Source organism: Stegodyphus dumicola, chromosome 6 (assembly GCF_044657685.1).
Source record: "Stegodyphus dumicola isolate Sdum_Otavi_A_Nest chromosome 6, ASM4465768v1".
Classification (NCBI taxonomy): Eukaryota; Metazoa; Arthropoda; class Arachnida; order Araneae; family Eresidae; genus Stegodyphus; species Stegodyphus dumicola.
In genome coordinates, this window is record NC_140773.1 from 47553947 (window position 1) to 47566484 (window position 12538).

Below are 12538 nucleotides of genomic sequence, written 5' to 3' on the forward strand. Positions count from 1 at the left end.
TTTCTTTCTTTCCTTTTTTTTTTTTTTTTTTTTTTTTTTTTTAAGTTTTGCATATAAAATGAATATGGGATTGATTTTAAACATATTAATTTCATTTATTTTATTTATTTGGCTTTATAACCTCTTTGTTGCTGTCAGCGCGCAATTGGATTAGGTTTTGAACTGCTTTTTACTTCGTTTTTATTCATTTACATATATATGTAAATATATATATATATAAATTAAAATTGTGAGTATAAATTAGTAAACATTTTTAATTAAGCGCTAAGGCAGCAACAATAGCTTTGCGAGGTACCCGTTCTACTACTACCTTGTATTAACTGGTTATAAGTAATCCATTATGCATTAATTGGTTATCCTAGGAAGTAGATTACTCATTTATTTGAAGTTTAAATAATTTATATACATATAAGAATGTATAAAACACGCTTTTTTAACATACAATTTCTCGTTTGTAAACATTTGTTACATCAAATAACTACTTAAAACAATTAAAAAGTGTTCTCTTATATTACCATTTACGATACGATATTTCTTCAGTTAGCTTTTTTGCGGCATACCCAGTGTGAAAATGGACGAACAGATCAATAAAAAGGTAGTGTAAAAAAGAAAAGCGTTATTCAAACGAATGATTTCAACGAACGAATGAAACGAATTTAAAAAGTGAACTGAAATTGCGTTTAGCGAATTATTTTATTCAAAAATATAATAATCATATTATAAATTAGTTAAAAAAAAAGTATCTTAAATTTCTAAAACATTTTTGAAGATCCATTGTGTGTTGTAGAGATCAGTCCCGGATCTAGCGGTAGCAAGCCGGGGCTCTTGCCCCGGGCGGCAACTTTTGCGGGTGGCAAATTCAAATATAACTCTAGATCTCTAGATCGTATTTGGTATGTTATTAGCTAAAACAGTTCTCTAATTTTAGTACAATGTCAATACACTGAAGTGCCTCTGAATTAGGGATAGACATGGCTATGCAAATTTTATAGCGCTCCGCGGGATCTGTGCTGACGTGAGGAAGTTGGGGGTAAATGTACATACAGCTAGTACTATGGTTGTTGTTAATCATTTGTTTCAATTATTAGGATGGGTAAAACTTCTGATTTAGACAGCTTCAATCTCGGACAGATGTAAGCACTCCACGCATGGGCCATTCAATTTCCAAAATCCTCAGCGGCCAGGATTTTCAAGGTTGACAGTGTCAAGAGTATACCGAGAATACACGCATGGCTGGATAAAGAACTAGCGATCGGGCAAATTGCAAAGGACAATTAACTTAGAACAAGTATGGTGTGAGACGGCTCAGCCGTATTGTACATAGCCAGCGAAGCCAAACATTAGCTCAAATTCCCCCTCCGCAGAGCGACAGTCCTACAGTCAGTAAAAGGGTCGTGAAACGCTTCCTTCACCATATGGGCTTCGGAAGCCATAGACCTACGCGAGTACCTTTGCAGAATGCATGCCATCGAGCTGCACTTCTTGCTTGGGCAAGAGAATACAGAGAATAGACTCTAGTAGACTTGGAATAAGTAGCAAGGAGTGATGAGTCTCGATTCCGACTAATTAACCGACCGATGGGAGGCTGAGAATATGGCGTCAAACACATGAAGTCATGAATCCTGTATGGCAAATTGGAACTCTACAAGGCCATGGTGGCTTAATCATGGTGTGGGATGTTTTATTTTGGCAGTGTTTGGGATCTTTGGTACTAGTACCAATCTTTCTCAATATGATTCGGTACGTAGAGTTGTTGGGCATCATCTCCATCCACTTAGAGTCTCCTGTCATTCACACGGAAATGGAGTACCCCAGCGAGATAACTGCACCTCTCTTAAGTCCCGGTTAGCTACTGCCTGGTTGGATGAGCATTCTTCTGACTTCTATGTCATAAATTGGCTACTTAAGAGCCCTGACTTAAGTTCTTCTGAGCATCTTTCGGATGTTTTGGAGAAAAGTTTGTAACCTCATCACACAACACTAGCGACTCTTCCTAAATTATAGACAGCTCTATCTGATGTTTGGCAAGCCATTTCCGTAGAATGCCTTCAGAAACTTATTGAATCTATGCTTCGTCGTTTAGCAGCCATTATAAAGGCCAGAGGAGGCCCAATTCGTTATTGACCACCTATCCCTAATTCAGTGGCACTTTAGTGTAGTTTTAAGGCCAAGTTTAGTAAGAGAAGTTAGTCTTTTAAGAAGATTTCTAATTAAATACAAAAAATCCTTTCAAAGGAACATGAGTTAAAATAAAGTTAGGTACAGCCGATTACAGCTATAAATATAAGATCAGAAAGAGGCCAATAGAGGGACTCCTGACGTCTCTGATAGAATCAGACTGACCCTATCAGTAACATATGGAGTCCCTCTATCGTTTCCTGTCTGGGCGGGGTGTATTTAAATAAGAAATAGAACGATAGCTTGTTGAAAAATTCGCCTGGTTTCCATAGCAACTTCTGTTGGGAAATGGAGAAATAACTTTTTTTTAAGAGCTAACCCAAAAAATTAACCTTGGGCCATCCTGGACAAATGAATAATTCGAATTAATATTCTTCGAGTATATATATAAGACACCGTCATTATGTCTTCAAGATGAAGCAAGGCTGTCAAGATGAAGCAAGGCTGTCAAGATGAAGCAAGGCTGTCAAGATGAAGCAAGGCATTTAGATTTTTTTGCAGCCAGTCGGCAACTTAGGCTGATCTTTAGTTTGACTCGGAACAGTGGAGTGCATTTTGAATTTTGTTAAATTTATTATTTTTATTTATTTATTTATTTATTTTTTTTTTTTTTTCTTAGATATGCTTGCTTTCAATAGCCAGCACTATATTTAGCGAGACGCGCCCATTTATTTAGGACTGTTGAGTGTAATTACGTCAGTTCTTAGTTATTCTTATTAAGGCAGTTCATAGTGCATTTCATTTAGATTAAAACAAACCATCTGCGATCCGAGGAAGAGAAAAGCGGAATATAGAAAACGAGCCAAAGATAAGGCCAAACAGAGAAAACAAATTTCAGCTAAGATGAAAAAATAAGTTTACGGATGAAATAAACCATCAGACCTTGCCGCAATTCCGATTATGCTGAGATTCTAGATGGTATTAATATTTCTTGCAATCTGCGCGGCAAAACATGACTGCACATATCATCCTTAAACAATCTAGAAGTCAGCATTTAAAAAGAACAACCTTCTTCATCGACATCAAACGAATAGCTGGAGGACATGAAACCATGATATAAAGATCTCTTCCTTTAGCTGGGGGCGGGAGGCAGAAAGACGAAAAACTAAACATTTTTTATTTTTTGGACCCATGCAGTTGGCTGGTCATAGAAAAAATGAACGATCACCAACAATCTTTCTTAAGCAGTCAATCAGTATTATTAGCAAGTAAATATCCGGTAAAACGTAAACCTCAGTCCCATTGAACGTGATGGCAGACATTTGACATGTAATACAGAACATTAGTAAATAATGAAAAGCTTAGAAGATCTTGATTTACATATTCTAAAAACAAGAATCCAATTTTTTGCACACCCTGCAAGATTTATCAGAAACATGGTGCTGCCGCTACACCATACTACAGGATTCATTAATTAGAAAATTTTTAGCAAGATTAACTGAGCATGAAGGGTCTGGAATCCACAGAGGTGCATGATTATGTGCAAAATTCAAGTACAGCAAATGAAATTGTTCCAAGGCATTGACCACGACACTGAGCGACTCATTCACACAGAGAAAGAAAAGTGGAGAAAAATTCTATACAACCATGAATGTGGTACTGTATCTTTCAACAAACTATCGTTCTTTTTTTTTTTTTTTTTTTTTTTTTTTTTTATCTGATGAAATCCCAAGTAACCTCTTCACAAAGTGTCCTCGACCTAGCGAAGGAAATTTTCTGAATTTAAAATCTCTTCGCTTGCCAAACATAATTCAACTCTTTAAGTACCAGTCAAAGCACCTAGCAAAGGCAAAGGAATCATATTTATCAAAGATAATTCAATATGAAGTTATTAACTTAAAGACAAAACAGTCTGAAGTAGCATTTTAAACGATATTAAAAAGCCAAATACTACACAATAATGCTCGATTGCACTCTATATGTGTCTCAAACAGATAAAAATGAACCAGGTGATTTAATATGTAAAAACGTGTGGTGATGTGTGTGAGATAAAGGAAAATTTAATTTATTTCATAGAAGTTGGTGGAAAGATGGGAGAATGTATTTCTGAACGCATTGTAGAAAATTAGTGTCTTAATTGACACTTGATGGTTTAGATATTGGACAATGTCGGTGTCAATCTTATGACAACGGGTTTAATACGGCTGGCATTTCTAAAACAGTACAAGCTAGAATTACAGAAATGAATAAGCTGGAGGAATTTGTGCTTTGTTTAGCTCACTTCTCGTATCTTGTCGGTGTGCATTCTTCTCCTTCGTGCCCGAAAGCTATTAATCTGTTTGGAATTACTCAGAAAATACTTCGCTTTTTTGGGGATGCACTACTCGATGGTATATTATGAAAAAATGTACAAAATACAACTTTAAAGGAAGCAGCCAGACGAGATGGTCGGCAAAATATGTGGCTGTGAAAGTCCTTCTAATGAATTTACCGGAAGTCCAAAATATTTGAAAGAAATTAAAGATATTTCTCTTGATGTGGAATCAAAGCACGAGGTAGGACATCTGGTACATGCTGTGAAAAATTTTGAATTTACTATCAACCTGAAAATTCGAGCTAATATTTTCCAGAATTCAATCGAGCAAATATAGAAATTCAAAAGGATTTCCTCTTCCGCGTTCTGTCTAGTTAAAGAAAGAACTGACCAAAACTGAGGAATTATAAGAAATGAGAGAAAATTTTTATGGAATATTGGATACAAGAGTCTAAAACAGTAGCCGAAAAAATTGCATTTGGGTCTATTCTGACAAAGAAAGAATTCCAAAGCACAAAAAGCAATCTGATGAACTGTTTGAGGATGAATCACGAACACTTTAATCTGTTCAGATCGAAGTTTCGGCAAATTAAAACATATTAAAAAATATCTACGATCATCGGTGAGCCAGGAGCGTTTATCAAGTCTCGCGATTTTGACAACCGAAAATCAAATCGCAGATCAAATTATGACGATTCCACGCACTTAGTTGCAGAACAAAAGACTTACAGAGTAAAATTTTAATTTTCGTTACTAATTCCGTGATATTTTAATAGCGTTAAGGCAGGTAAGAACTTAAAATTACTTATGAAATAGGAAGTAGGAAAAACAAGACAGGAAGCACGAATACTTTCAATAATATGCCATATTTTGTATGCAATGGCCCCATTAGTGGCTGAGCAATAAAAGCCGCTGAGCACTAGTAATTCGGTCCGAGGGTCAAGTATATGTGAACGTGCTGAATGTATGAGAATTTCTGTGAAATTCCCCGTGTGTAACATAAAGACGAGCCAGTTTCCCTTACCAAATTTTTTCCACGGGGCGTTCCTCCTTTTCTATGCAGTGTCTAATGGCAAAACACATAGTAAATAATCAGACAAATCCGCTGAATACTGGTAGTTCGACCTCGCCTGGGTTCAAACCCAGGAGAATGGGCTGGCTGCATGGTTTGTTTTCATGGATTTCCTCATGTGTAAAGTGAATACGAGCCAGTTTCATTTAACAAGCTCCTACACGAGAGCACCTCTCCTCTAAGCAGATAACCATCCTGTTTTTGCTATATTCATATAATCTAACCTAACTTAATTTAACCAGTATGCAGTAATACGGAATAGTGAGAAGCTTAGGAGATTCCGTTCCCCCTAGAGCGGAAAAACGAATGGTGGCGAGGACTGGAGGATAGTTAGGCTTAGGATTGAATCCGAAAGTAAGCTCACCAGAAAGGCGATCCATCTAGAAGGGGACGATTTTCTAATTATGTAGCTTTGGTACGTATTTTTCCTTTATTAAAAAAAAAAAAAAAAAAAAAAAAAAAAAAGCACGTAAAGAATTTAGTATAAAATGAAGCTTAGGTTTTTTACCTCAAACCCTATCTATTTCTGTATTTATTAAACAAATTAAAACTTGTTAGAGAAACTTAAAGGATGATGGGTGAGGGCGGCAGGTTTAGCTTTTGCTCCACATCAGAAAAATCCAAGATCCGACACTGGTAGAGATTAATAAATATTGCTTCATATAAAGCAAGGAATTAAAATCGTACTCAGCATCTGCTTTAAGGAGGAAGACGAGACAGGGCGATAAGGCAGAATTCTTTTTTCCTTTCACAGAATAACACCCAAAATTATTTTCTCCCGGGTTGCCAAATACAGTAAGCCCGGCCTTGTGCTATGTTACAAGGTCTTGTGTTATGTTACAGAGTCGCCATCTCTCTTTCTATGCTGCATTGTCAAGGCAAGCCGAAGTAATGGCTAACCTGTTGATAGTTCACTCTGATGTAAACGTCGATGCACCTTAGCTGATACTGGGCGTGCTGCAAACATGCCCATTTCCTGACTAATGGTCCGTGATGTGGTCGTACGGTTTTACAAGGCTGACCTCACAATGTGTCTGTCCTCTCTGGCGTCAGTAATGGAAGAGCGTTGAGATCTTGCATGCCGTTCAGTATGACCCTCAGCTATCCATTGAATCCATATTCGCATGACAGTGGTTGGATGTCGACCAGTGCGGCCGGCGATATCACGAAACGATAATCTACACTTTCGGTAAAGAACGATCTTGCCTGCATCGAATTTAGAAACTTGCTGGTACGCCTTTCGTCTTCTTATTCGAGGCATAACACTATATTCTGAGAAAACTCCAACCTTACAAAGCTCTTTCCAAATGAGAAATCTACTGCACAACTTTCCTTTTATACAGTGCTTATGCTTCAAACGCTGTTTCTCCCTCCTGCGTCGTCTAAATGCGCTGAAATACTAATCATTTGCATATCCTAACAACTTCGTCCTTTCATGCGATTTTGACGTTCGTCAGATCATTCCTTCCTGGTGTTGCAATTTTAATGGTCAGCAGCGTATATGTATGTTTCTGGCAATGTGATAAAACAACTGTACTTAGAGCCATCAAATTTTGAATAACGTACGTCTCCACTCGAATATGGGCACCTAGAAGCCCAAATTTGGAATTTGTTTTATTATTTATTTCATATTTTGTAAAACATTTATGAGCTTTTGACTAAGAAACTCAACGATTTCAAAGCGAGCAGTGACAACACAATACGGAAAATAATAATAATAATAATGATTTTATCTCCAGAGCGCGAGACTGTGTATCGGAAAATCTAAAGATATGCTCTTTTAAATATTTCGCGATATTGCTGTTGAATTTAATATTATGGTTGAAGTGCGAAGAACATAATGTTTAATAAACAAAGGTAACACACAAAAAGTTAAAAATACACCCTTCGGGCGTACTATAAAATCTCAGATTTTTTTCGCTCTTTCTCAAGGTCTAATTTACGAATGAAACAGAAACGCTACTATAGCAGATTTGCTATCGTCAGATATCGTCAGATTTACGAAGAAAAGCAAAAGCAGTTAAGCTAACCACACTCGATACTGTTTTAAAGAAAAAAAGTACCCGTTTGTTGACAAAGTGAAAAAATATTAATTTTTATTGTCATTTATCACATTTTTTCTTTGTTATTATTATCTTGTCAAATTATTTTTTTACTTCAGGAAAAGTAGGTTTTTTTTTTTTTTTTTGGGGGGGGGGGGACATTACATTTTTACTTGAACTTGAAACATTTTTGTATTCGGAACCAGTGTCTTCATTATTATATCATTCCTATGGGAAAATAGCTTTCGCTCTAAGAGCGATAATTCGATTAAAACTAACCCGTAAAGTCTGGAATTACATGTATTCGTTCAGAATTAAGTTCGCCGCCCGACGCAATCCCTCTTACTTCTAGATAATGCCGCCCATTGTTGCTCTAAATTCACCAAATTTTGCCATCCGCTTCGGTTTACACGCCAGCTCTTATTAAAAAACGCCTCTGACGAGCCCTTATTAAAAAAATTACAAGCTGAAGACTTTAGTTATTATATTCCAGGACCTCAACAAACAATTTGCCCTTAAAAATTATTTAAGCACTTTTAAATATTAAGAAAAACACATAAAATTCTTTAAAAATAACTGAAATTTGGCCATTTTACTCAGATTCCAGTTTAAACATCTGAAACAGATTGAACTAAATAATTGTGAATGAATAGTGTATGTATACGAGTGCTTAAATGAAAATTATAAGTAATGAGCTTAAAAGAAAAAGAGAGAGAGGAAGAGATTGCTTGAAGGAATGAACTTAAGAGACTTCACATAGAAAGCGAGAATCTTGCTTTTAGAAATCGAGTCTATGTAAATAATGCCCGATAATGGCTAAGTCGACAAGGTTCAAAGCTGGAGCCCAGGCTTAAGAACGCTCCAGAATCGAGCTCGAATTCAGTATATAGGTAGCCCTCGCCTTTCGTCCATTTGGTTCTCGTACAATTCAAAACAACGAATTGTACAAGAGCAGAATTTATCACATTTTTAAAAATTAAATTAATTTTGTTTTCTATTTCCCCCCATTATTACAAAAATTATTCTTTTCCTAGTAGTCGCTCCTAGAAAGAGCGGTAGCTCGCGCTCACTCACATATTGCCTCCTAAAGTAACTGACTTCTTGAAATCTGTGACGTGTAGAGACGCGGTGACGGGGACCGTATATCAAATACATATAGCAGGTGTAGTCTTGCGTTAGGAAGATACGACATAAACAGATCTACGATATGTTCAGTTTTGAAAAACAAGAATGAAATTAAGCAATGCGTTCAAAATTGCTTGAGATTGTTTCTAAAAGACACGGCATAGTGAAGGATGAAATGCAAAGATCTTTGTCATCATGGTTTAATGATCAGTTTTAACACGATGCTCGTCTAACGTTTCAACTATTCGAGCTAAGGTCATAAGTTTGCGTGAATACTGGAATACTGGATTAAAAGAAGATCCTAATACGGTGTTTCAAGCAAGTAATGACTGGTTCGACAAATTTAAAGTGAGATATTCTTTACATAAAATTAAATTCTCTTGAGCATCGGCTGATGCAGATAAAGATTCATTTCCTCATTGTCCAAAATTATTGTAGATGTGAAGAATATTTTTTTAGCCAAATATTCATTGTATTTTTTTGGGGGGAAACAATGCTTAGTCGTACATTTTTATCAAAGGAAGAATCAGTTGTGGCTGGACATAAACCTTCTGAAACCGACTGACATTGCCTCTTGGTTACAGCTGGATTTAAAATTGAAGCCAATGTTAGTTTAATCAAGCAGAAAATCCGAAAGCATTGAAAGGAAAAGATAAAGTATTGCTTCCAGTAATTTGGAGAATCAAATAAATTGGTCTGGATTACTGTGTTAATATTTATAGATTGCCTAACTCTTCATTTCGAGCCCACAGTAAGGCAATATTGCAAAGATAAATATTTACAGTTAAAGCATTATTAACTTAGGCAATGCTCCAGGGCACCCAAAATCTCTGCAGAATTTATACTCGGAAATCAATGTTGCACTTCTTCCTCCCAATGCTGTCTATCTCATACAATCTCTCGATTAAACACTGATAATTATGTTTTAAACTATACTGCATATGAGAAAAATTCTGAATAAAAGCCATCAAGGTAACAGGCAGGGAAGAAGGGTCAACATTAAGAGATTATTGGAATAACAGTAATATATGGAACGCAATAAACAGCACTGGAGGCTCGTGGGGCTAAAATAAAAGAGTCAACAATGAAAGTTCCTAAAAACGATTGTGCCCACAAATCATGAATAATTTTATAAATTTTGAAACTGCCACAATTGAAAGAATTAGTCCTATCAATAATGAAGACGTTAATGAAGTGACTTGATTTCACACAGAACGTCTATCAAATAAATACTTTATTGAGTAACAAGACTTAAATGAAATACAAAGTGAAAGTGAGGAAGAAGTAGATAAAATCGTCAAGATTTCGACAATCAAAGATATGAATGAAGCCTTCGTGCATCTTGAAAATTTTTTGACTACCATGGAAGAATGTGGTCAGAATAGAGAAAGCATTGTATCATGTACGTAGGGTGATTGAGAAAAACAACATGCTACACTTTATCAAGAAAACACTTTATCAAGAAAAGAAAAAAGGTGGTGTTCAGCTAACTCTTGATAAGTTTACAAAGAAAACCACCGAAAGCGCTTAAGCAAGTCTCGTTAACTTAATTATATACATTGATAAGCAAATATTTTAAAATACGACTTTTATTTTTTACCCCCCATCCTTCTATTTCGAGCATTCGACATTCGCCCATATTTACTGGAACCAAACATGTGGCGAAAGTCTGTAACCTTATTTTTACTTCAGACAAAAGCAGAAAATAGTTGTCTGATGTTGAAGGAATACTGTATGCAGTCCCAGGCTATTAGCTAATCGGGCTGTGATGACAGGCCTAACATTTTAAAAATAAATTATCTAAAAATTCAAAGTACAGAACTTAAAAATCATATATTTTAGAATGAATTGTCCAAAATAAAGATGTAAAACGGGCGAAGTAATTTTCTGTGACACTGATATTATTCTAACACAAATTTTAACGCCACAAGGACGTTTTGGAATTCTGATATCTTGAAGATGTAACTGCGCATTTCATTTCGACTAAATCGCTTGTTCGGAAGGCAGTAGTAAAGATTTCTCATAAACCGGTCATTATTTCTAAAATTAAAAGTGTCTGAATTTTATAAAAAGCTGTCAAGACAGTAAAAAATGCAGTAAATAAGATAATAAAAACTTGCAGGCTGAAGATTTCAGGTTACAGTCTGGCGCTTCTAAAGCTGTAGTTAAATAAATAAATAATAAAGGAAGAAAAAGAAAGAAAGAAATCTAAAAGGGTTCAGATTTTAACCATCGCTCAAAAGAATTTATTAAAGTTTTTTACGCAGAGCTCGCAGTCTACCAGTCTGCTATTGCACTTACTCCTATTAACCCTTTCGCCGTACTCTCCTGTCCGCAAGCCAGTTTCCCTTAGAAAGTCCTCCACGAAGGCATCCCTCCCCTTAAGCAGATAGCCCTAGTATGCTTTGCCATAATTAAATACACCATACTCCTGTCCGCAAAAATTTCTCCCCCCCCCCAGCGGCCGTCTGTTTTTTCGTAGCGTGTAATGTTGTTTTCTCTGTACATCATAACTTTCCATACATGACTTTCGTAGTGGATGAATGTCAATGAATATTAAGTAAAATTATAAGGAAATAAAGCATAATAGAAAAATAATATCTCTGCTTATTTCTAACAGCAGAATAATTTGATAACATCTGATCAAGGCGGTCCACTCCTCCCATTTTGCTGTTGTAATCTTTTACAATTATTGGTTTTTTACAGTCCTTTTCCGTGTTCCAACATCAATCATCGAGTTATTATGGACTGTACTCATAAAACGTATATCCTTCTTTTCTTTCAGATTCACAACCTCATTTTTTCTCTTTTTCTGCTGAGTAGACGTTAAAGCTATCTCTCACTATCTTGTATCTTATGTAAAATGGCGCTAATATTCATAAAACCCGGGGCGAATTCAATTAGAAATAGAATGCCTGATTAGTGCTACCCTCTAGGAGGTATTAGAACAAACAAAAATAAAAACTCAAACAAGTAAACATTTAGAAAGCGTTTTAAACGTTTCAAAGTTTTAAAATGTAGAAGAACGCTTGAGGTGCGTTACGGCCGCCCTACGGAAGTTTCACTTGAACGCGCTAGACGCGTTACAAACGACGAAGAGGTTAATAAATTTCTTTTTGTATTTTCAGCTTTATTATTAAACTAAAAATAAGCTTTATTATTATTTCTTTGCACTTACGGCATATAAATTCAACAGCAAAATTACAGATAATTTTAATAGCAGCATATGTTTAGAATTTCCGATGCAACGTGTTAAGTGTTGACATAATATTTGTCAACTTTTTCAGTCTTTTCTCAGTTTCTTATATCAATGTTCAGTTTTCTTAGTAAGATGTCTTGAAAAACTTTTTTTTTGTCTATTTATTATTAACATTTTGTGTGTTAAATTTATTAATTAAATATCTAAGCCACATAAAATTGAATTCTACAAGAAAAGCACAATTTAAAAACAGATATGTTTGAGCCTTGCGTGCTGGAGTTAAAACTAGTTTGTGTTGCCATTGCTCCCTTTCAGGTCGTTGAATTTATTAATAAAAAAAATTATTAAAATTTTACAAAGTATGAAATGTAAAATTCGAAATTCAAAATTTGGGCTTCCAGGTGCTCATGTCCGGGTAAAGGACTGCGTTAGTCAAAATTTGATGGCTCTAGATATCGTTGTTTTTTCACAATGCGAGGAACATACGTACATGCATGCAGCTTCTTCATCATTTAATTTCTTTAAAAATATTACAGGGCGATAATATTTGGAAGCAACAATTTGAAAAGTCATACAACCGCTTACAGTGGATGACCCCAAATCCCGTTTCAAGATTAAGAGCCCTTTCGGACTAACGACCTTTTTTGGCTAAAAAGAGTTAAACTTAT